We start from the raw sequence: 26,005 nt of genomic DNA on the forward strand, positions 1-26,005 counted from the left end.
GTCCTCCTGAAGGAAGGAACAGTTTGGTGAGAAACTCCGGCAGCCATAAGAACAGAGAAGCATCCTGATTCTAAAAGCAGAAATGTGAAGATCCACGTGGCCTGACTTTGCTTTCTGATGTGATAAACACCATGACCAAAAGCAACTTAGGGCCAGAAGGATTTATTTCAGCCTGCACATTATGGTTCATTATCAAGGAAAGCCAAGGACAGGCTTCAAAGCAACTTCCCTTCCCCTGAACAAAGGCGCTCACATCTCCACCCTTGTCTGTTCTCCTCAGTGGTTGGGAAGTTTTGACAATGCCCTGGTCTGCTTTGCTCCTCCCAATATAGCATGACTGACTGAGCATACACAGGATTGAAGGACCACTTTGTCCCCCTGGGTCTGACAGTAGGCCAGCTTCTTTGTCAGAGGTTTTTAGGTCATCAGTCTCTATCAGCACTTTTCTTAGTGTCTGCCTGAGAAGGTATACGTGGTTGTAGCCGTGGGGACACTGGGCAGGGGGGAGGTGATGGCACACTCACTCCCTGGCTCAGTGTCACTAAAGGAATCTCAAGTCTTCAGGTTGATTTCTGAGGTGAACAATGCTCGTAGTTTTTCTGGGTGAAAGGCAGAGATTCGGGCATCTGTGTGGTCTATGCAGTGTCTTTCCTCAATACCTGTTCTTAACCTCATCTGTGCTAGAACTTCCAACTTACAGATTCCTCCAACTGCTGAGCCCGCTGGGATTCTCTGGAGTTCACAGGATTCCTGGTTCCTTTCTTGCTTTTCGGAATGCTACGTTGCAAAATGTCAAGTATTACGTTCTAAGTTCTTGCCTATATTTGTTTTCAAAAAATATGGTTTACTACCTTTCCTCAAAATGAAAGCCAATGAAAAATGAAAACACAGGCCATTCGTTTAGAGCTATGAACAGTTCTTGGGAGCACATTTCTATGTGATTTTCATTTTTAAATTGTATAAGTATATGTTTAGCTTATATACATCTATATTTTAGTAGGTATACATATATGTATGCATGTACACACACAATAGATATATCAGCACTGCTGAAATTGTCTCACTACCCCCACACACACCTTTTATAACTTTTCTTTTAGATAAAAATCCTACTGCACACTCCAGGCAAACCTTGATTTCACTCTACAGCCCACACTGACTTTTCATTTTTGACAAGCCTTGTCTTCAGTACCCCAACTACTAGGGATACAAGAATGCACCAGCCTGCCTGACCATAATTGGCTATAACTGATTTTATTTTTAGAAAATTATTTATTTCATTCTATGTGATGTGAGGAGGTGTTTTGTTTGCATGTGTGTGGTGTGTGTGTGAGCCAAATGCTGTGTGATGTTTGTAAAGGTCAGAAGAAGATGATGGTTGTAATTCCATGTGTGTGCAGGGACAAAATATCTGAGTCCTCTACAAGAGTAGTAAGTGCTCTAAACCACAGAGCCATTTCTCCAACCCCTATAATTGCTGTCTTGTGCACTATATTATAATGGAATTTCAGGAGATAGCCAAGAAGAATGCACATAGATCAATGATGTCCCTCTTGCAGCCCATTTTTACCAAAATCTCATATGTCCCAGTGGAAAAATGAGCCTTTCTATGCTCAGAATCCTTCAGGAGTTCTCTAGTTCACTTTGAGTAACATGCAAGATCCTTCTCGTGCAATACAGCCCTGCATTCCCCTCTCCACTGCCTCTATAACCACTCCGCCTATGGTTCGCTATAGCTCAATGTGAGAAGTCAATTACCAAAATGGAATGGTGAGTCTCTGCTGGTGAGTCAGGATCAACATTTGGCCTTCTAAGAAAAGCTGATTCTAGCACATGGACACATGGATTCCCCCTTGCCCACCACAAAGCCTCGTCATCATTCTTCCCAGGGTGCAGGAAATGCATTCACACCAGAGACTTTCTTTCTCTGTGCCACCTGCCTTCCATCAGAGCTGCAGTCCTGACTCAGTTCCCTCAAGCATCCTTTTCTCGGTGAGTTTTGTCCTGACCTCCTGATTTATAACAGCATTCACCATGCATGTCTTCTTCCTTCCCCCAACACTTGTTTTACCATTCTCTGTAGCATTTATGAACATCTAGCATTCTGTGTCTTTGTATTTTTATATCTTTGTATATTTCTTTAAACATGTGTGTCAATGAGGACACTCCATCTTGTTTCCTGCTTGGAAAAGTACTTGCACATAGAAAATGTATAATAAATATTGGTTTTATAGACAAATAAATGTGAGGGTAAGCAGTCTTCTTTCACCAAGACTTAAGTTAGGAAAATGAGCTAAACATCATGGGATACCCTGGCTAGGTTCTCCCAGAAAGACCTAATCTATATGAGAAGTCAATTCCAAAAATGGAATGGTGAGTCCCTGATGGTGAGTCAGAATCAACAGTTGGCCTTCTAAGAAAATCTGATTCTAGCAGGCCTTTCAGAGTGAAAATATCTCTAAGTCAACTACCTAGCTTTGTTTCCATGGTTTCAGAGCACAAAGAACAGTAGAGAGCTATGGGAGTATGGACAGAGTCCTTTCAAGCAAGCATGAAATAAAACAACAGGATGAATGGACATCTGTGTCATCAAGAGTGGAGCCATGAATCTGATGCTTACCCACGGGACCAAGTAGGACCTGTGCTTCATAGTAGAAACACAAGGAGTGCTGGAGCCAAGACAGGGCTGATCCAGGGCTAGCTGGCCAGTTTCCTCTTTCTGCTTGACCTGTGAGAGGTGGAAAAAGCCTTCACAACACCAGTATGCCCTAGGAATCCTGGAGCAGCATGACAGAACTGAGGGATGGAAATAAGGCAGTGGAATGGAAGGTCAGTTGATTTAAAGAGAGCATCCTTGTACCTGAGTGTTACAGAGACTCATTTAGAAAATAATTGAGACTTGGCCAATTGTTTCTGTGAAGCTGGAAAAACAGGCCACACTGGCTAGAATGTCACAGTATGATGATGAAAGTATTTGGCTCTGAGACCTACTCTGATAATTAATTCCCAAGCATCTAGCCATGCCTGGCACACAGAAATGCTCAAAACATGGCTGTATTATTAGACCAGTAGTTAAAGGAATAAAACTGTACTTAAATGCCCACATTGTTTAAAAACTAGGTCAATGCAATTTCTCGGTTATTCCTCACTGGCAAACATAAAAGTTGGGCACCATCCATGAGCCACCAACATTAGGTCACTCGTGTTCTATAGGTAGAGAGGAGGGGTTACATCACTTCTCTGGAACTCACATTTGTCATTTAATTGCTTTTCCTAAGAAAATAAAGCAGGCCTTCCTTCAAGGCCTTTTAACTATATTACCTCTACTTTGAACCCAGTCCCTCTTCTGCAATAGCAGCCTCAAAGGCATCTTATGCATCTCAGGGAGACAGGGTTTGCCAGTGAGGTGTAAGTGAAGCTTCATTATCATGACTGCTCTTTGGCTCCAGGGCAGGTATCCTTTGCTTGGATGTCTCCAAGGGATTAAGTAACTCTGACATCTGAAATCCCTCCCATCTCTAAACTGGCAAGCACTCACCCAAGTGGCCCGTTCCTAAAAATCTAGAAGAGTCTGTTATAGAGGACTCTGTGGTGTCACAGAAACATGGGTGCTCCGAGAGCTCAGAATTCCTTACAGACATTACTAAATCTGAACTGACTGTGGGGCAAAAGTCCATGGATGCCACAACCAGCACCCTGTCTCCATCAGCATCATGTCTCCACCTGCATCCACCCTGTCTCCACCAGCATGTATCCTGTCTCTACCAGCATGTACCACGTATCTACCAGCATCCACTCTGTCTCCACCAGCACCCTGTCTCCACCAGCATGCACCCTGTCTCCATCAGCATGCACCCTGTCTCCACCAGCATGCACCCTGTCTCCATCAGCATGCACCCTGTCTCCACCAGCATGCACCCTGTCTCCACCAGCATGGACCCTGTCTCCACCAGCATGGACCCTGTCTCCATCAGCATGCACCATGTCTCCACCATCATGCACCATGTCTCCACCAGCATGTACCATGTCTCCACCAGCATGTACCATGTCTCCACCAGCATGTACCATGTCTCCACCAGCATGTACCATGTCTCCACCAGCATGTACAATGTCTCCAGCATGCACCATGTCTCCACCATCATGCACCATGTCTCCACCAGCATGTACCATGTCTCCACCAGCATGCACCATGTCTCCACCAGCATGTACCATGTCTCCACCAGCATGCACCATGTCTCCACAGTCACCCTGTCTCCAGTGCCTTACTCAGAAGAAGGCTGAATGAAATGGGCTATTTGTGGGGTTCCCTGAGGTTAATATTAAGGTTGTTATAAATATTCAGAAATCAATCATAGGTGCTTTTGAGTTGGAATTTGAATCTTGTGATACCTGATGCATTTGTTTTTATCTGTTCTACAGAGATGTAAACACAAAAGCAGCCTCTCAGCAGGGAGCCCTGGCTGAACTACACCTTGCCACACTGTCCAGGCAGATTTCGAATTCATGGCAGTCCTTCTGATTCACCCTCCACTGTGCTGGATTTGCAGGTGTACCAGGTAACCTTCTCGAGAAATCTTGAAATTTTTTTCTGTTCTTGTCTTTAGGTGTTACAGATTTAGCAATTGAATAAAAGACATTAGTTAAATATGACTTTTCAATAGAGATGGAATTCTAAAATTCATTAGCACTTTTGATGAGTCAATTACTGAATTTCATTTAATCCCCTTCAAATAATTCTTCATATTTATATGGGGGGGGGGACTCATTTTAAGGCAATAAGAAATTGGAGAGGTTTTCTTCCTCCATTTCGTCCTTCCTTCCTTCCTTCCTTCCTTCCTTCCTTCCTTCCTTCCTTCCTTCCTTCCTTCCTTCCTTCTTTCCTTCCTTTGTATGCATTTATTTATTCGGAGGGGGATGCAGGAATGTCATGGCGCTTGCACTGTATGGAGATCCTAGAACACCTTTCAGGAGTCAGTTTTCTTCTTCTGCACTGGGTTCCAGGGCCAGAACTCACTTCATCAGCCTAATGATAAAGGACCTTTACCGCTAAGCCAAGCCATCAGCTGGAGACGTTTGGTTGACTTATTTGTTTTCTATTACAATTCCCTTCAAGTAGAAGGAAGTGAATGCTTCATTTGAGGATCATATCTGAAATTCACTTCAGGATAAAAATTCTGGCCCATTGTTTCCCAGATGATAAGGATCAGTAACTGGTGTCAAGGTTTCACCATTTGTGGGAAGAGAGAGGTCTGAGGTAGACGTAGAGTAAGAATGAAGCAGAATGAAACTGTGAGAGAGCTTTATTGGGTGCATAGGAGACTACATCGCTGAGGAGCAAAGTAGAAACTTAGATGCCAAATGTAATTGCAAAATTCTAAGTGTAAAAGAATTTAAATCCAGCTTAATAGAAAATGGATGTGATCAGGAGAAAGTGCCGATTTTGAGGGATAAAGACTCTAAGCCTTACAGAACTTTAAATTTTCTGCTATTCTATTAGGCTAACATCATCACCTCTCTCTATGAGAATTCAGAAGGAAAAGTAGAGAACACATATGTGTGTGCAAGTACAACACAAAGGGAAAGGAGAGAGAGAACGAGATAGGGGTGAGTGAGCATGCTTTAGTCTTTAAATCTAAAAAAAAAAAAAAAAAGAAAAAGAAGAAAAGAAAAGAAAGAAAAAAAAGTATGATCTTCCCAGAGCAAACAAGTTTCCTCCCAAGAAAATAAAAGTAATTAGTACTACTGTCTAATTTGATCATCTATACAGTGTGTATTAAGGTTTCATTTCTACAAAATGGGAATACATTCTGTGTGTAGAATGTACAAGCAGAAGAAAGGACAGGGAGACATGCAGAACAGCAGGCAAGAGATTAGAATAAATATGTCGGCACGTGCAATAGTTTTATGGGAGATTTGTCATGGAGAAAATGAAGCAGGGAGTACAGTAGAGAATGGTTTGGTTTCTGGCGATCTGTTGAAGGGTCACTCAGAGAATTGTCTTCTCCCACGGCAGCACAGGAATAAGAACTTGGGTAGATACATTGAGGAAATGCAGTCTCCTGAGACAGACGCCTAGGAGAAGAAACTGCGCTCGCACATTCCTGCGCCAAGGGTGTGGAGAGTTTGTACCCAGCTCCTTCTTCCTTCTCATAGCTCCAGTCTGGGCAGAGATTACTCCTCCCACTAACTTCAGATTTGGGCATGTATCTTTTATTTGCCTTACTTGTCTTGAATTAGATGTAATAAAATCATGTTCACCCAGAAGTCTTGATTACTCTTGAGTGTTTTGCCATCTGCCATCAGGAGGCATGCCCTGATAGCTGCTACTCACAGAACCAAAGGCACACACGAAACGGAGCTTGAGTCCAACACAGGGATGCCTCAAGCAACCCACAGAGCCTCACAAGAGTGAAGCCTTGGTTTCTGGCTATGACTTCAGCAATAACATCATTGTTATTGCAGATATTAATGTTAATGTTTGTAGAATAAGGAAAGGTCAGCATATTTGGAGCAGGATGCACAACATTAAGAATTTTGAGACTGAAGACAGGAAGAATGAAAGGCCCTTTGGGCCACTTAACATTCAAATTTGAAGCATCCTCTAAGTATAAGTGGGAAGTATTTTAAGGTTTATGTTTTTAAAATATCCTTCTAGACGGTTCTGCAAGGAATAGAACACAGGGGGCAACATGGGCAAAGCGGGCATTAGATGTTTCAAATTGTCTACATGAGAGACAATGCTGATTAGATACAGGGTCCAACATGGATGGTATAAGAAGTGATATTATGCCGGGCGTGGTGGCGCATGCCTTTAATCCCAGCACTCAGGAGGCAGAGGCAGGCAGATTTCTGAGTTCGAGGGCAGCCTGGTCTACAAAGTGAGTTCCAGGACAGTCAGGGCTACACAGAGAAACCCTGTCTCGAAAAACAAAAGCAAACAAACAAACAAAAAGTGATGTTATATGACAAATATTTGGTAAGTAAGTTGCCAGGACTTGAGACCTTGCTGTCATTTTGGAGATGGAATTGTAGGTTAAGAAGGATCAGTGAGCCAGGCAGTGGTGGCGCACGCCTTTAATCCCAGCCCATGGGAGGCACAAGCATGTGGATTTCTGAGTTCGGGGCCAACCTGGTCTACAGAGTGAGTTCCAGGACAGCCAAGGCTACACAGAGAAGCCCTGTCTCGAAAAACCAAAATAAAAACTAAAAAATATTTTAAAACGAAGGATCAGTTAATCAGTAGAATAATTTCCTAAATGTCTGCCTCCTGGATATGGGCTCTATAGCAGGCAAGAGTGGCATAATGTAGCCTTCCATGTGCTAAAGTGTTGAAAATGTGTGATTTTTAAAATGGCCATCATTTTAGGAGGGGACTTGAAACTGCATTAAATACTGAAGAGCTCAAGTGCCATGTTGGATAAGCAATAATAAAGTGGGTGTAGTCAAATCCAAGAGTCTCAGAGCGTGGAAAGCTAGGGCAGGACAATGGTGGTTTTGAGCAAGCTTGGAGTGTGTAGTGAGTGGGACCATGCTAGGGGGAACGGAAGGAAGGAAGGAAGCAGGAAAAGGTGTGGTGGATGAATGGGAGGGGAAGGGAGGAAAGGAGAGGGGAGAGAAAGGAAATGAAAGGGAGGGGAGGGAAGGGAAGAGAAAGGAAATGAAAGGGAGGGGAGGGGAGGGGAGGGGAGGGGAGGGGAGGGGAGAGGGGAGGGGAGGGGAGGGGAGGGGGGAGGGGAGGGGAGGGGAGGGGGGAGGGGAGGGGAGGGGAGGGGAGGGGAGGGGAGGGGAGAGGGGAGGGGAGGGGGGGGAGGGGAGGAGGGAAATATTTGTATGTATATATAGATTTGCATACCTGTGGGGCAATGGGCTACGTGCAGACAGCCTGGTTTCCAGTCAAGGCTAGATCTTGAACCCCGAGAACCCCGAGACCGGTAGTGATAATTCACTTACATGGGACGGAAGGAGTTCTCTCATGTCTCCTGAACCCTGGCTCCTGTCGGAGTTTCCACTCCCACAACCCCATTCACAGTGGTTTTCCTCGGGACTCTAAAGTTTATCTGCTGTGGTCTGTCTGTCCTTTTCATCCAAATTCTTATTTTCTAGGGAAAAAAAACGCATTTTATTATCATGTTCCCTCAGGGCCGAGTGGAGCATCAACCTTTTATACAACAGTTTGCTCAACCTTTCCTATAACAGACATTTATACAGGCTGAGCAGGCATGGTGTTGGAAGATGAGCAGAGCTAAAGGACAGCCTAGGGTCTTTGCCTATGAAGAAACATGACACCACAGCAGGGAAGCCAGAGGTACAACTCAGCCTCAGAGTATAGCATGGAACTACTATGGCACACATCATATATTGTCAGTATGTGACCTTCATAGGTGTTTAGAAACACCAGAACTGCTTGTGTTTGCTTTAGCCTAATTCAAGAAGGGTGTATTACTTTCTGAGGGTTGCTACCATAAACTTAAAGCCACCAGGCAGCATTTTACAACAAAAATAAATTTTCTTATACCTTAAATGAACAAATATCAAAATCAAAGTGTCCAAAGGCCCTCAGAGAAGAAAGCTTTCTGGCTGCTTCCCGCTTGTAGCTCTGGTATTCTCTGCTTGTGGAAGCTGATGTCAGGCTCAGCTTCTGTCTTCATGTGGTCTTTCTCTCTGTCTATCTGCTCCTAGACTAGTGGTCATCAACCATCCTAATGCTGTGACCCTTTAATACAGCTCCTCATGTTGTGGTGACCCCAACCACAAAATCATTTTCATTGCTACTTCATAACTGTAATTTTGCTACTAGAAAGGGGTCATGACCCACAGGTTGAGTTCTACAAGGACTTCATCATTGCATTAAGTCTGTCCTAAATTCAACAATCCTTAACTAATTGTATTTGAAAAGATCATGTTCCTAAGTAAAGTCATAGTCTACGTTCTGTAATCCATATCCTGAGAGTGAACAAGACAAAATGCTCAGGACCAACTGGTGGTAAATAAACTTTGCCTAACTGGGCCAATGGAAAAGTTGGAGCTCTAAGGACAGATACACACAGGAAGCAAAAGCCCAATCCAACCATTGCCTCTCCCTCTGTTGCTCATGCATTCTGGTCTGTCTAGGTTACCAGCATTCTCTCCTGCCATAGACTGACCTATCAATAAAACTAATGACAGGGCCCTGACAGCATCAGCCCCTGTAACCTTCCATCTTCACAGTCAGAAAAGAAGGAATCATGGCACCCAAGTTTGGCCCAGGAAATCTTAGGACTAACTGTGCTTCCCCCCCCCCACCCCCAAAAGAGAGATATGCTAAAAAGAAGTCTTGGAAAACTGGTTTTGTAAATATTCTCTTCAGAGACTCCACAAAGGAGCCAAAAGGGTTAAAGTTGTTACCAAGGTAAAGGGTCAAAAAGAAATGTTTTGACTTAAAATATTTTAAATCTATTTATAAAAGGAATTGTTGTTCTTTTGATAAAGTAACAATTTAAGACATCTTAAAGCATTAAGACCAAAATCAAAGGGACCAATTAATTTGACCGATGGGAGAATACACACCAGGCATCCATCTTGATGTCTGAGATAGAGTAGAACTTAACTTTTTAAATTAAAGGCTCCCATGGGCTGTCTACTCTGAACTCCCTACCTAGGGTGTGAATAGTAAGGTCTGGGTGACCTTTTTCTCTGGAGACCAGTGAATATTTTAGGCTTTGTAGTTCAAGGGGCAAATTTAAAGATACTATGCCACATTACCATAATCACTTAAAGTATAATAATTTAAAGGAGAGTTGAAAACCCCCTTTTTAGCTCAAAGAGTTAGCCAAATACAGCTGACAGACTGTATTTGCTTTGGAAACCCCAGCCTTCCAACTGCTATGTTCTTCAAAGTAGTCTCCTTAGCAGACTTGGGTTTTCCTTAAATTAATAGCTAAGTAGTCTTTAAATTGGTTACAGCCATATCAGTTATCCAGTTTTGCTTTCCTCTTTCCCCCTAAGGAGATGGAGACCAAGGAACAAGAAAGAGCTGACCTGCAGTTCCTCAGCTCTAGTCTATATCAAAACTCAAATGGAAACACAGGTCCTGACTCCCAAGCCCAGACCTGCACTTCTATTCCATGACGGCTCTTCCAGATCCTCTCTTCACAACTGAAATCCAAGACCTCTCCTCAGTCATGTATCGAGTCTCTTTCTCTCTCTCTAAAAATTGAAAAGAATGATGTGACAAACTTGAACAAGAACTATGACAGTGGGGGACAGAAGGGAGTTGGTCTGTGTGAGAAGTACATAGTCACATCTCCAAGGTATCTGGTGCTACAACTCCACCAACCTCCTAACACCTCCTTAAATGGCAATAATACCATAATGCTGACAACAACTAATGTACAACATATTCTGCACACCCATGCAATACTGCTGCTGCATTTTAAAGCATTTATGCATCTAAAAAATCCCAAAGGAAAAAGCATATATCTATATGTATATATGTATGTATACATATTGGAAGGTTTGCTTTTACAGGAGACAGCATCCAAACACGTACCAAGGCACATCGTATGACCTAACTCATTTGTCATTATTGTATTGACGCTAGAGTTTAAAGCTTATAATTTATGGCTGCTGCATGCCTCTATAAATTAAAATAGGGAGGGTGTTCAATCTAGTTCACAGTAATGGTGTTCCACCCACAAAGGCAAACACTCAGAGATGGAGAGCAGCCAGCGTGGCATGGAAAAGCTTTTGTGTGATAACTTCTTGTGTTTCTTGGCGTAAAGCAGATCGATTCCATGGCTGACACCTCTACCGCCCTCTCCAGAGGGTGATTTACTCTCCTCTGTTATGAATTTTGACGGTACTTCATCAAGACCCTGCACCTGGTACCAGATGTTCACTGTGAGACCATTATAGAAACAGAGATTCTTGCTGAAGTGCTGCTGGCTGCCCTGCTACCAACAGAAAAAAAAAAATGAAAAAAAAAAAAAGGTCCAATTCAAACAGTAAATAACAAATAGTCCATTTTTAACACATCTAAGCAAAAGAAGCAACATTGTTCTATTGACAGTAAATACGCATCCAAACTGTCACCATGTGGTTACAGCCTTATATTTCAGTCAGTTCAAAATACTGTCTCTTTTCTTACAGTCCCAGTTTCTGAAACTACATACTTCGGAGAGCTTTCTAATCTCTAGCAGGGACTCTTCTGTAGAAAACCTTCAGAGCTGCCTGTTTAGGAGCCCGTTTCTCCATTTTCTTTTTTCTCTATTAGGTCACAATCTTGCTGAAGCTCCTTTTGTGTGGTACAACTCTGTTCTAGCTGGGTATCACACTCAGGAATTCTCATCTTTCCCCCAACAAGACACCAGCCCAGGGCTTCAACATATTCAGCACTGATGAAAATGGTTCACGTTCATCCTGGAAAGTGTGCCTCCAAAATACCAGGTGGCCTTTGGAAACGTGTCCCAGTCTGTGGGAAGGGTTGGTAGACTCCACTTAGAGGATCATTAGCCAAAGCCATTCTTTCTTAGCTCTAACTACACATCAGGAATCGCCAGTAAGATAGTGGAGCGAGGGATGTGCAACCCATGCCCAACCTTAGACCAGTGAAGCTTCTTCTCAAGGGAAGGAAAGAATGCTTCTCTGAGGGCATCATCTTGAGTGAGGTACAACAATCACAAAGGAACTCACACAATATGTATTCACTGATAAGTGGATATTAGCCCAAAACTTAGGATACCCAAGATATAAGATACAATTTGCTAAATGCATGAAACTCAAGAAGAATGAAGACCAAAGTGTGGACACTGTGCCCCTTCTTAGAATTGGGAACAAAACACCCATGGAAGGAGTTACAGAGACAAAGTTTCGAGCTGTGATGAAAGGATGGACCATCTAGAGACTGCCGTATCCAGGGATCCATCCCATAATCAGCTTCCAAACGCTGACACCATTGCATACACTAGCAAGATTTTGCTGAAAGGACCCAAATATAGCTGTCTCTTGTGAGATGATGCCGGGGCCTAGCAAACACAGGAGTGGATGCTCACAGTCAGCTATTGGATGTATCACAGGGCTCCCAATGGAGAAGCTAGAGAAAGTACCCAAGGAGCTAAAGGGATCTGCAACCCTATAGTTGGAACAACATGATGAACTAACCAGTACCCCGGAGCTCTTGTCTCTAGCTGCATATGTATCGAAAGATGGCCTAGTCGGCCATCACTAGAAAGAGAGGCCCATTGGACTTGCAAACTTTATATGCCCCAATATAGGGGAATGCCAGGGCCAAAAGAATGGGAATGGGTGGGTAGGGAAGTGGGGGGTGGTATTGGGGACTTTTGGAATAGCATTGGAAATGTAATTGAGGAAAATACGTAATAAAAAATATTAAAAATTTAAAAAGAAAAAAAAAAGAATGCTTCTCTGTTGTAAGAGTTCCATGTGTGATTCTGCAAGGAGTGGGACCCACGCCCCTCAGCTTCCTCCAGTGGAACTCCAATATGTACTGTTGTATAGTAACTTCTAATGAAGTCCTAAGGATAGATGTCTCGGAATTTAGAAATTGTTTTCGTTTGTGTATCAAAACATGTAACACCCTCAGAGGATCCGGGGACAGCACCCCATAATCAAATGCATTAACATCCTGCAGCCAAACAAACATGCATACCACATAGGATAAACAATGTCTATAAATAACCTTATCTTAGCTGAGGTCAGGTTTTGCTTCCAAGGGAATTAAGGAACTTTTATTTTCTATTTTAGAGATGTGGGTGAGAATTTCTACATCTGGGTTAGTCAGATAGCTTCTTACCCCCAGATCCACACACTTAGCACACATCCTCCACAGACACACTTAGAGTCTAACCAAGGTATAGGACAAGAGGCATGTCAATCAATAGTCAACTACAGCTCAGCCAGTTCTCAAAGAAGTTCTACAAATACTAGTATACAGAGGTACAGCAGTATCCCAGATAATTATATTGACAGAGACAGTGACCACAGCCCTATTTGAGCAGGTCATAATTTAAAAGTAGTTGTGACAAAAGAAAATACCAAGGGAAGGGGGCAAGTCGATGCATGCTCCAGCACTGACTATGACTGAAAATGGGTTGGAAATGTACAGACTTGGTTTTGAACCAATGAGAAGAGAAGGAAGAGGAAGGTGTTGGAAGATGCACAGGAGTAAAAAAAGCATCTCTGAGCCAGAGAAATTAGAACTGCTTCTACAAAGCTCCACATGCTTTTCTTCTCATCGGACTCATGCTTCTTCATCACGTGAGGCATGGGACTCACAGCTTAAGGAACCTTCTCTGTGTTAGCTTCTCTGTGTTAACTTACTCCAGTTCCCATCCTGACACCAGCTAAACAGAGTACCAGCTGCATCTAAATCTCCTGCCACTGGGGCAACCCATCACTGGCCATTTGATTGATTGATTGGCTGGTCATTTGATTGATCTGTAACATGTCATTTACCATGAGTTCAGGTTCTTCCCACTTTTAGGCTTCAGCTTCTAATCAGAGTATTACATATTCTTATAAACCTCACATTTCCCCCTCAAGGCCTGCTACAATACCTTGTACAATTTAAGCTTCCAATAATTCTGTTTCACTTGACACCTAAACCTAGACTGTCAAAACTGGAAATAGTATAAATCAAAGAAAGCAAGAAAGGCATGGATCTCAAATTTTTCACTAGCGGAAGACTGAGTGTCCATATGACCTACAAAGAGGTTTGGCAAATATAAAACCCAAAAGTGAAGTCCCCATTCTAGAACTCACTTTACCAAAAGTATGAAGTCTAAAACACAGGTGAGCTTTGTGGATGTCTGTTCTGAATCCAGATGAGCTGTTTTATTTGATGCTTATAAAGTTAACTAATGAACGATCCCCAACTAACAAAAGGAAAACTTTAAGCTATTTAAACACAAGTCTTAGTTAGACTAACAGGAACTAAGGGGGACATCACTGCCAGCTCAGCAATCAAAACCAGCACTGTGAGCATGGCTTGACACCAACAAAGTGACACATCAAGAGAGAGATGTCATCAGAGCCTGTGCCCCAGTTTTTACATCACATGAAAGAGATGACATAGCAGGCTGTGCCCTCATTCTTTGCTCTACATCTCATGAAAGCATCTGGCATGGAGAGGAAGATGGTGGGTGCTCACTCGGAGATCCACTGGAAAAAATCTAGATGCTTACATAGCTTTAGCAACAGGACATCCTAGGATTGGTTAGAGAGACTGAACGGGAATTCTATTAGAAGCAGAACATTGGTGAGTAAGATAAAATAAGAATATGTTGTTATGTGGAAGAGAGAGAGACTCAGGGAGACCTGCTGTGGGAATCTGGCTGGCTGTTGAAAACATGAAAGGTTGAGAGCCAGAATGAAGCATGAACATCCAGCAACCTACAGTGAGAGCCTTACATGAAACATGAAAGTGAATTCTGAAATACATGTTTCATCCTAATCCTACTTCAAACATATCTCCTTAGAAATCCACCTCAGCCTCAATTTATATAACTTCAACCTTCTGAAATAACAACAACAACAATAATAATAACAATAATGGTACTTTAAATGTTTGGTATTTGTTCTGGCATTTGTTTTGGTTTGTTTTTAACTAAACCAAATACGGGAAATACCGGGGTGGGAGGAGTGACTGGTTTGTTGTTAATGCTTTCATGACCTTGAGCTCAATGATTACATACAGAATCAAACTTCTAAAGAAGGAAGAGAATTCCCTCTGCTGAGGAGGCCATGATAATGTTAAGCTCTTTGAAATGAGTGGAGTCCTGACACACTCAAAGTTGGAGCTCTGTGCCTCTTCACAGATTTGAGCACTCTGAAGCCCGATGCCCAAGATAACAAGTCTTGGCCTATAACTCACCATAAATACTTGGTTCCCAGCAAGCTGTTCATCATTTTCTCCTTGGATTCCTTTCCTACTCATTTATTCTGGTTAGCCACGAACTTCTTAAAATAAATAGAAGTGGAAAACAGCACAGGTCAGGCACAAGAAATAAGGTCTCCACCAGGCATTTTCTATCAAAACTTGCCTTTTCTAGAGGACTTGAAAGAAGCTATTGGCAGTCCTAGAAAGCCTCCCTAGTTGAGAAAGCAGAGTCACGGTGGTTTTGTGCAGTCTAAATAAATGCTAAGACTATGTTAAGGTGGGGCAGCAGGAAGAACAGGTCCAGAAGGAGACTTTATCTCACCCATGGTGATCACAAGTACCTTGTGTATTTATCTAGCACAGACGTGTATGTGTGACACACTCGGAGAATCAGGTTTTCTTCGCCAGAAGTCAACATACATGTTGGCTCTTTCAAATTCTTCGCCCATAAGCCCATCCATCCTCCCTTTGACTTTTAAAAGCCAAGGTGGTCTAGCCTTAACCTGCCACAGGCAGTGAAGTGCTCAGCACTTGATAAACCTGTCATGTTGTCTTCCGCAGAAAAGCAAATTTAGTAGTGAAAAGAAAGAGACAATAACTCTCCCAAGTGTATCCAATTCTACAGCTTCTTGCTAAGTACTGCATTACTCTAACTTCATCTGGCTTTGTTTAGTCTAGTATCTCCCTCAGCTTTCTAGTACCTGGCAATATTTATGGAGCACCAACCTGCAATGGATGCTAGGCTGAAGTATTTTTGGCTCTGTATTCATTTATTCTTCACAGTTGATACATGAGATGGTGACCACCGTTAAAATGGTAAGTGAGCATGAGTGAACTTTCCATGGTGGGAACAGGGAGAAAGGTTGATTTACTATAGCGAAGAGAAGAGATTTGGATCTAAGAGTACCGTTGCCTACTGCATCTTTATTGCAACTGTTTAAATGATCCCAAGCTCATGTGCCAACCCCTAGATTCAAGGTGCTTTTTATCTCTAGCCTTGGTCTCATTGCAAGAAAATCCTTCAGGCTCTCTTGGGTTGTTCAGTTTTTAAGAGTACTCTCATGTTTGAGTATTGAGTTTGGGTTGTCTACACTCCATTCACCTTACTCTTAAAAACTCTGGCTGATTCTCAGCCTCCAACACCACTCCTGATAACATAAACAAAACACTGCACATTAGCATCTGAAGGCTCCAGCCCTTCATCTGGTCCTTGCCCCTCCATGGGTTTATTAGGAATCAAAGCAGGACTGTCCTGAACAGGTACAACCTACAGCCCCACAAGAAAAGGTCAAAGGTAAAATAGAGAAAATATAAAGAATAATTTATACTTCTGTTCCTCCTTTTTAAATAATTGCATTTTAAAGTTAGTGATGGAAATGCTGTTTTCATGTCAAAGCATCCATCATACCCAGTCACGAGTCTCCTTTATTTCCATTACAACATCCTCTGAAACTGTCCTTCTGTGCACATGTGTAGATTGAAGATAAGGGCACAAAGTGACACTTGCCAGGATTTAGTAGGTTCCATATTGGGCTGTTGAAATGGATCTTTGTGTTGTCATGAAAAGCAAACATTTGAGATCAGCGCCGGGGTAGCGGGAGCGCAGGGTTGCCTGACACCCACAAGCTACCCACGACCCCCGCCGCAGGATTTTGGGACTGCTGGTGAGTGGAACACAGCTTCTGCTCCAATCCAATTGCGCGGGACCTGAGACTGCATTAGTTAGGGAAGCAGAAACCGGCCTGAGTAGGGCCACAGGCCTCATCCGGCCGGATCAGCGCCGGGGTAGCGGGAGCACAGGGTTGCCTGACACCCGCCAGCTACCCACGACCCCCGCCGCAGGATTTTGGGACTGCTGGTGAGTGGAACACAGCTTCTGCTCCAGTCCAATCACGCGGGACCTGAGACTGCTCTGGTTGGGGAGAGAGAAATCCAGCCTACATAGGGCCACAACCCTCTACCGGTCAGAAAAGCACCGGGGCAGCTGGGGCGCAGGGTCTGCTGACACTCGCCAGCTACCCACAACACCCGCCACAGGATCTTAAGACTTCTGGTGAGTGGAGCACAGCTTCTGCTCCAATCCAATTGCGCGGGACCTGAGACTGCATTAGTTAGGGAAGCAGAAACCGGCCTGAGTAGGACCACAGGCCTCATCCGGCTGGATCAGCGCCGGGGTAGCGGGAGCGCAGGGTTGCCTGACACCTGCCAGCTACCCACGACCCCCGCCGCAGGATTTTGGGACTGCTGGTGAGTGGAACACAGCTTCAGCTCCAATCCAATTGCGCGGGACCTGAGACTGCATTAGTTAGGGAAGCAGAAACCGGCCTGAGTAGGGCCACAGGCCACATCCGGCCGGATCAGCGCCGGGGTAGCGGGAGCGCAGGGTTGCCTGACACCCGCCAGCTACCCACAACCCCCGCCGCAGGATTTTGGGACTGCTGGTGAGTGGAACACAGCTTCTGCTCCAATCCAATTGACCTGAGACTGCATTAGTTAGGGAAGCAGAAACCGGCCTGAGTAGGGCCACAGGCCTCATCCGGCCGGATCAGCTCCGGGGTAGTGGGAGCGCAGGGTTGCCTGACACCTGCCAGCTACCCACGACCCCCGCCGCAGGATTTTGGGACTGCTGGTGAGTGGAACACAGCTTCTGCTCCAGTCCAATCACGCGGGACCTGAGTCTGCTCTAGTTGGGGAGAGAGAAATCCGGCCTACATAGGGCCACAACCCTCTTCCGGTCAGAAAAGCACCGGGGCAGCTGGGGCGCAGGGTCTGCTGACACTCGCCAGCTACCCACAACACCCGCCACAGAATCTTAAGACTTCTGGTGAGTGGAGCACAGCTTCTGCTCCAATCCAATTGCACGCGGGACCAGAGACTGCATTAGTTAGGGAAGCAGAAAAACGGCCTGTGTAGGACCACAGGCCTCTTCTGGCTGGACCAGCACCGGGGTACCATCAGCTACCCACGACCCCCGCCGCAGGATTTAGAGACTGCTGGTGAGTGGAACACAGCTTCTGCTCCAATCTTTAAACAGTGACAACGATAACAACTAACCCCAGAGATTACCAGATGGCGAAAGGTAAACGTAATAATCTACTAACAGAAACCAAGACCACTCACCATCATCAGAACCCAGCACCCCCACTTCGCCCAGTCCAGGGCACCCCAACACACCGGAAAAGCTAGACACGGATTTAAAAGCATATCTCCTGATGATGATAGAGAACTTCAAGAAGGACTTTAATAACACACTTAAAGAAATGCAGGAGAACACTGCTAAACAGGCAGAAGACAATGAAGAGAAAGCACAAAAATCCCTTAAAGAATTGCAGGAGAACACTGCTAAAGAGTTACAAATCCTTAAAGAAAAACACGATAACATAATCAAACAGGTAGAAGTCCTTACAGAAAAACAGGAAAACACATCCAAACAGATGATGGAAATGAACAAAACCATACTAGACCTAAAAAGGGAAGTAGACACAATAAAGAAAACCCAAAATGAGGCAACACTGGAGATAGAAACCCTAGGAAAGAAATCTGGAACCATAGATACGAGCATCAGCAACAGAATACAAGAGATGGAAGAGAGAATCTCAGGTGCAGAAGATTCCATAGAGAACATCGGCACAACAATCAAGGAAAATGTAAAATGCAAAAAGATCCTAACTCAAAACATCCAAGAAATACAGGACGCAATGAGAAGACCAAACCTATGGATAATAGGAGTGGATGAGAATGAAGATTTTCAACTCAAAGGACCAGCAAACATCTTCAACAAAATTATAGAAGAAAACTTCCCAAATCTAAAGAAAGAGATGCCCATGAACATACAAGAAGCCTACAGAACTCCAAATAGACTGGACCAGAAAAGAAATACCTCCCGACACATAATAATCAGAGCAACAAATGCTCTAAATAAAGATAGAATACTAAAAGCAGTAAGAGAAAAAGGCCAAGTAACATATAAAGGCAAGCCTATCAGAATTACACCAGATTTTTCACCAGAGACTATGAAAGCCAGAAGATCCTGGACGGATGTTATACAGACACTAAAAGAACACAAATTCCAGCCCAGGCTACTATACCCAGCCAAACTCTCAATTAACATAGATGGAGAAACCAAAGTATTCCACAACAAAAACAAATTCACACATTATCTCTCCACGAATCCAGCCCTTCAAAGGATAATAACAGAAAAAAACCAATACAAGGACAGGAACCACGCCCTAGAAACAACAAGAAGGTAATCCCTCAACAAACCTAAAAGAAGACAGCCACAAGAACAAAATGCCAACTTTAACAACAAAAATAACAGGAAACAACAATTACTTTTCCTTAATATCTCTTAATATCAATGGACTCAACTCCCCGATAAAAAGACATAGACTAACAAACGGGCTACACAAACAAGACCCAACATTTTGCTGCTTACAGGAAACTCATCTCAGAGAAAAGGATAGACACTACCTCAGAATGAAAGGCTGGAAAACAATTTTCCAAGCAAATGGCATGAAGAAACAAGCTGGAGTAGCCATTCTAATATCTGATAAGATTGACTTCCAACCCAAAGTCATTAAAAAAGACAGGGAGGGACACTTCATACTCATCAAAGGTAAAATCCTCCAAGAGGAACTATCAATCCTGAATATCTATGCTCCAAATACAAAGGCAGCCACATTCATTAAAGAAACTTTAGTAAAGCTCAAAGCACACATTGCACCTCATACAATAATAGTGGGAGACTTCAACACACCACTTTCACCAATGGACAGATCATGGAAACAGAAACTAAACAGGGACACAGTGAAACTAAGAGAAATTATGAATCAAATGGATCTGGCAGATATCTACAGAACATTCTATCCTAAAACAAAAGGATATACCTTCTTCTCAGCACCTCATGGTACCTTCTCCAAAATTGACCACATAATTGGTCACAAAGCAGGCCTCAACAGATATAAAAATATTGAAATTGTCCCATGCATCCTATCAGATCACCATGGCCTAAGGCTGATCTTCAATAACAACATAAATAATAGAAAGCCAACCTTCACGTGGAAACTGAACAACACTCTTCTCAATGATACCTTGGTCAAGGAAGGAATAAAGAAAGAAATTAAGGACTTTTTAGAGTTCAATGAAAATGAAGCCACAACATACCCAAACTTATGGGACGCAACGAAAGCATTTCTAAGAGGAAAACTCATAGCTCTGAGTGCCTCCAAAAGGAAACTAGAGAGAGCACACATTAGCAGCTTGACAACACACCTAAAAGCACTAGAACAAAAGGAAGCAAATTCACCCAAGAGGAGTAGACGGCAGGAAATAATCAAACTCAGGGGTGAAATCAACCAAGTGGAAACAAGAAAAACTATTCAAAGAATCAACCAATCAAGGAGCTGGTTCTTTGAGAAAATCAACAAGATAGATAAACCCTTAGCCAGACTCACTAGAGGGCACAGGGAAAGCATCCTAATTAACAAAATCAGAAATGAAAAAGGAGACATAACAACAGATCCTGAAGACATCCAAAACACCATCAGATCCTTCTACCAAAGGCTATACTCAACAAAACTGGAGAACCTGGATGAAATGGAGAAGTTCCTAGACAGATACCAGGTACCAAAGTTGAATCAAGATCAGGTTAATGATCTAAACAGCCCTATATCCCCCAAAGAAATAGAAGCAGTCATTAATAGTCTCCCAACTAAAAAAAGCCCAGGACCAGATGGGTTTAGTGCAGAGTTCTATCAGACCTTCAAAGAAGATCTAATCCCAGTTCTTCACAAACTATTCCACAAAATAGAAACAGAAGGTACTCTACCCAACTCATTCTATGAAGCCACAATTACTCTGATACCTAAACCACAAAAAGACCCAACAAAGATAGAAAACTTCAGACCAATATCCCTTATGAATATTGATGCAAAAATCCTCAATAAAGTTCTTGCTAACCGAATCCAAGAACACATCAAAACAATCATCCATCCTGACCAAGTAGGTTTCATCCCAGGGATGCAGGGATGGTTCAATATACGGAAATCCATCAACGTAATCCAGTATATAAACAAACTCAAAGACAAAAACCACATGATCATCTCGTTAGATGCGGAAAAAGCATTTGACAAGATCCAACACCCATTCATGATAAAAGTCTTGGAAAGATCAGGAATTCAAGGCCCATACCTAAACATGATAAAAGCAATCTACAGCAAACCAGTAGCCAACATCAAAGTAAATGGTGAGAAGCTTGAAGCAATCCCTCTAAAATCAGGGACTAGACAAGGCTGTCCACTTTCTCCATACCTATTCAACATTGTACTTGAAGTCCTAGCCAGAGCAATTCGACAACAAAAGGAGATCAAAGGGATACAAATTGGAAAAGATGAAGTCAAAATATCACTTTTTGCAGATGATATGATAGTATATATAAGTGACCCTAAAAATTCCACCAGAACTCCTAAGCCTGATAAACAGCTTCGGTGAAGTAGCTGGATATAAAATTAACTCAAACAAATCAATGGCCTTTCTCTACACAAAGAATAAACAGGCTGAGAAAGAAATTAGGGAAACAACACCCTTCTCAATAGTCACAAATAATATAAAATATCTTGGCGTGACTCTAACTAAGGAAGTGAAAGATCTGTATAATAAAAACTTCAAGTCTCTGAAGAAAGAAATTATAGAAGATCTCAGAAGATGGAAAGATCTCCCATGCTCATGGATTGGCAGGATCAACATTGTAAAAATGGCTATCTTGCCAAAAGCAATCTACAGATTCAATGCAATCCCCATCAAAATTCCAAATCAATTCTTCAACGAATTAGAAAGTGCAATCTGCAAATTCATCTGGAATAACAAAAAACCTAGGATAGCAAAAACTCTTCTCAAGGATAAAAGAACCTCTGGTGGAATCACCATGCCGGACCTAAAGCTCTACTACAGAGCAATTGTGATAAAAACTGCATGGTACTGGTATAGTGACAGACAAATAGACCAATGGAATAGAATTGAAGACCCAGAAATGAACCCACACACCTATGGTCACTTGATCTTCGACAAGGGAGCTAAAAACATCCAGTGGAAGAAAGACAGCATTTTCAACAAATGGTGCTGGCACAACTGGTTGTTAACATGTAGAAGAATGCGAATCGATCCATTCCTATCTCCTTGTACTAAGGTCAAGTCTAAGTGGATCAAGGAACTTCACATAAAACCAGAGACACTGAAACTTATAGAGGAGAAAGTGGGGAAAAGCCTTGAAGATATGGGCACAGGGGAAAAATTCCTGAATAGAACAGTAATGGCTTGTGCTGTAAGATCGAGAATTGACAAGTGGGACCTCATGAAACTACAAAGCTTCTGCAAGGCTAAAGACACCATCAATAAGACAAAAAAACCACCAACAGATTGGGAAAGGATCTTCACCTATCCTAAATCAGATAAGGGACTAATATCCAATATATATAAAGAACTCAAGAAGGTGGACTCCAGAAAGTCAAATAACCCCATTAAAAAATGGGGCTCAGAACTGAACAAAGAATTCTCACCTGAGGAATACCGAATGGCAGAGAAGCACCTGAAAAAATGTTCAACATCCTTAATCATCAGGGAAATGCAAATCAAAACAACCCTGAGATTCCACCTCACACCAGTCAGAATGGCTAAGATCAAAAATTCAGGTGACAGCAGATGCTGGCGAGGATGTGGAGAAAGAGGAACACTCCTCCATTGTTGGTGGGATTGCAAGCTTGTACAACCACTCTGGAAATCAGTCTGGCGGTTCCTCAGAAAATTGGACATAGTACTACCGGAGGATCCAGCAATACCTCTCCTGGGCATATATCCAGAAGATGTCCCAACCGGTAAAAAGGACACATGCTCCACTATGTTCATAGCAGCCCTATTTATAATAGCCAGAAGCTGGAAAGAACCCAGATGTCCCTCAACAGAGGAATGGATACAGAAATTATGGTACATTTACACAATGGAGTACTACTCAGCTATTAAAAAGAATGAATTTATGAAATTCCTAGCCAAATGGATGGACCTGGAGGGCATCATCTTGAGTGAAGTAACACAATCACAAAAGAACTCACACAATATGTATTCATTGATAAGTGGATATTAGCCCAAAACTTAGGATACCCAAGATATAAGATACAATTTGATAAACGCATGAAACTCAAGAAGAATGAAGACCAAAGTGTGGACACTGTGCACCTTCTTAGAATTGGGAACAAAACACCCAGGGAAGGAGTTACAGAGACAAAGTTCGTAGCTGTGATGAAAGGATGAACCATTTAGAGACTGCTGTATCCAGGGATCCGTCCCATAATCAGCTTCTAAACGCTGACACCATTGCATACACTAGCAAGATTTTGCTGAAAGGACCCAAATATAGCTGTCTCTTGTGAGAAGATGCCGGGGCCTAGCAAACACAGGAGTGGATGTTCACAGTCAGCTATTGGATGTATCACAGGGCTCCCAATGGAGAAGCTAGAGAAAGTACCCAAGGAGCTAAAGGGATCTGCAACCCTATTGTTGGAACAACATGATGTACTAACCAGAACCCTGGAGCTCTTGTCTCTAGCTGCATATGTATCGAAAGATGGCCTAGTCGGCCATCAGTGGAAAGAGAGGCCCATTGGACTTGCAAACTTTATATGCCCCAATATAGGGGAATGCCAGGGCCAAAAGAATGGGAATGGGTGGGTAGGGAAGTGGGGGGCGCTATGGGGGACTTTTGGGATAGTATTGGAAATGTAATTGAGGAAAATATGTAATAAAAATATATTAAAAAAAAAAGAAAAGCAAACATTTTAGTATAATTTATTAGATTCATTTTTTATTTTATCTTATGCTATGTGTACTTTGACTACACGCATGAGCATATCTACTGTCCACAGAGGTCTGAAAAGGGTGTCAGGTTCCCTGTTACTTTCCACCACATAGGTGTTGAGCCCCTATCCTCTACAAGAGCAGCAGTACTCTTGAGCGCTCAGCCATCTCTCCAGCCCCATCAGACTTGTTAACTTTTAACAAACCAGTGGGTACAATTATTCACATCTTTCAAAGGCCAATTTGCCAATTTAAATCAATTGAAAATGTCTTTATTTAACTCTTTTCTCTCATGCATAAATCAATAAGGAACTTGTTGATGTATATGTAATTATGTAGCGTGAGTATGTGGGGAAATTGCTAATACATGCCGGGCAGCACAGACAAGCATCAGAAAGGGATTGCCTGCATTGACCTAAAGATGCATTTGTAGTCCTACTCTGTGTCGGAGCACACGCCCTTGCCTAAGGTCCCTTCATGTAACTGTTTTAGAACTTTTGAAACACTTTTTCTTTTTAAAACACACTATCTCAAAATAACAACAAAAACCAACTTCTTCTTTATTTATATATTGTAAATATATTTTAGGAAAAACATGTTTCTAGGGCCCTCTGTTTCTACCCACCTTAGCAATTTATAACATCTCAAAGAGCATGAGAATCTTAAGTGGTTTACAGAAGCTGAGGAAGGCTAGATTAAAGCATTACTTTGCAACATTAATGTTTGTTCATTTAAATGTCTGGGATAGCACATTAGCTAAAAGCAAATATTATAAAATGCAAATAAAATAGAACATTAAGAATCAAACTTCATCAGGGTTCTCCAGTCAGCTGTTAATTTTGATCCAACCAGAACTTTCTATCCTTGGGGTGTAGTAGTTATTGAGGGCTGAAGTCTGGCTGTAGTTATGGCTACAACCAGAGGATACACTGGAAGGGTCCTGACAGATGAGGACTCCCAGGGATCTTCATGAGAGGGAGAAAAATAACAGGAAACAAATGTAGATACGAACTAAAGAGTCTGCTAAAATCCCTAAAGGTAAAAAAGCCTGTCACTGTCCTAAGCTACATTGTCACAGCCACTGCTGGCCACGGTGGTGATTTTAGTTGAAATTGGGGGAAACAAAACAAGTAAACACTCTATAGATAAAAAGTTTTAGCACACATAGTATTCTATTGTTAAACTTCACTTTATAAGTCTTGATAGATAGTACATGATCAGGCCCACTTATCTTTTCATGTTGGCTAACGTTCATGACTTAGATATTTTTACGACTTTGAAGATGGAAAGTAGCCACGTGGAGGCTGCTGCTCGGAACTCAGCAGAAGTTATTCAATGCCAAGCTTGGACAATGTGTTTCCACCCAGAGCTGGAAACCTCTGTTTACCAGTCCCTATGCAATGCCTGTGCATGGGGAGCCGTGAACTTCTCTGCAATAGTTGCCACTGTATTGCTGACCAACTGACTAAATGAAAAAGCCAATATCATTTCACTGAGACCAGCTCAACCTGCAGATTAGGCTAGCAGGGAATGATCTTCCTCTTGGAGTAGCCGCCTGGTGTTCATAGGGTTGGCATGTTAAAACAGAATAAGCATTCTGTAAAGATCATGCCTGAGAGTATTAAGCAAATCAATGTGAGAGCTGCAAAGCATTATGTGGCCCCTTCCAGGTAGGTGTGACCAACCACAAGGCTGCTCTAGGTACCCTAGGCAGCTGCTTCCAGGTCTTCAGAAAAGAAACAAACAAACAAACAAACAAACAAACCAAAAACTGTTAACTGAATTCACCTTTCTTTTTTGAGGCTAAAGGACCAGTGAAGCAGGTGAGGCCATCTATGTATGCATTTCCATTGTTTGAAATGGTCAGATCTATGTCCCAGAAGTACTGGAAGAGATGGGGGGTCTTCAATGCTAAAATACAGTTCTGCTTACTGAACCTTATGCACAGTGATTCAGTTCATACCTCCCTCCACATCCTAACCAATGCATGGAAGAAAAACCTAACTCAAATTAATTGGAGAAATTAATGAATCTGGGGGGCCACGTAAGAAATAGCATGCTTTGATGCAGCCATGAGACCCATTAGCTGCCTAAAGAAGCAGCTGTGTGTGTGAGCTTCCCAGATAATTCCTGCCTCAGAACAGCGAAGCCATTGTTCGTGACCTTTTGCACCAATAGTCTATATTGGTATGTCTATGCGCCAGTTTCAGGGGAAAGGTTGCAATGGACTCATAACTTTCAAAAGAAGATGTGACCAACCTCTCCCGTGCAGTTAACGATGAACAT

Source organism: Mus caroli, unplaced genomic scaffold (genome assembly GCF_978045245.1).
Source record: "Mus caroli unplaced genomic scaffold, Mus_caroli_1 scaffold_4, whole genome shotgun sequence".
NCBI lineage: Eukaryota > Metazoa > Chordata > Mammalia > Rodentia > Muridae > Mus > Mus caroli.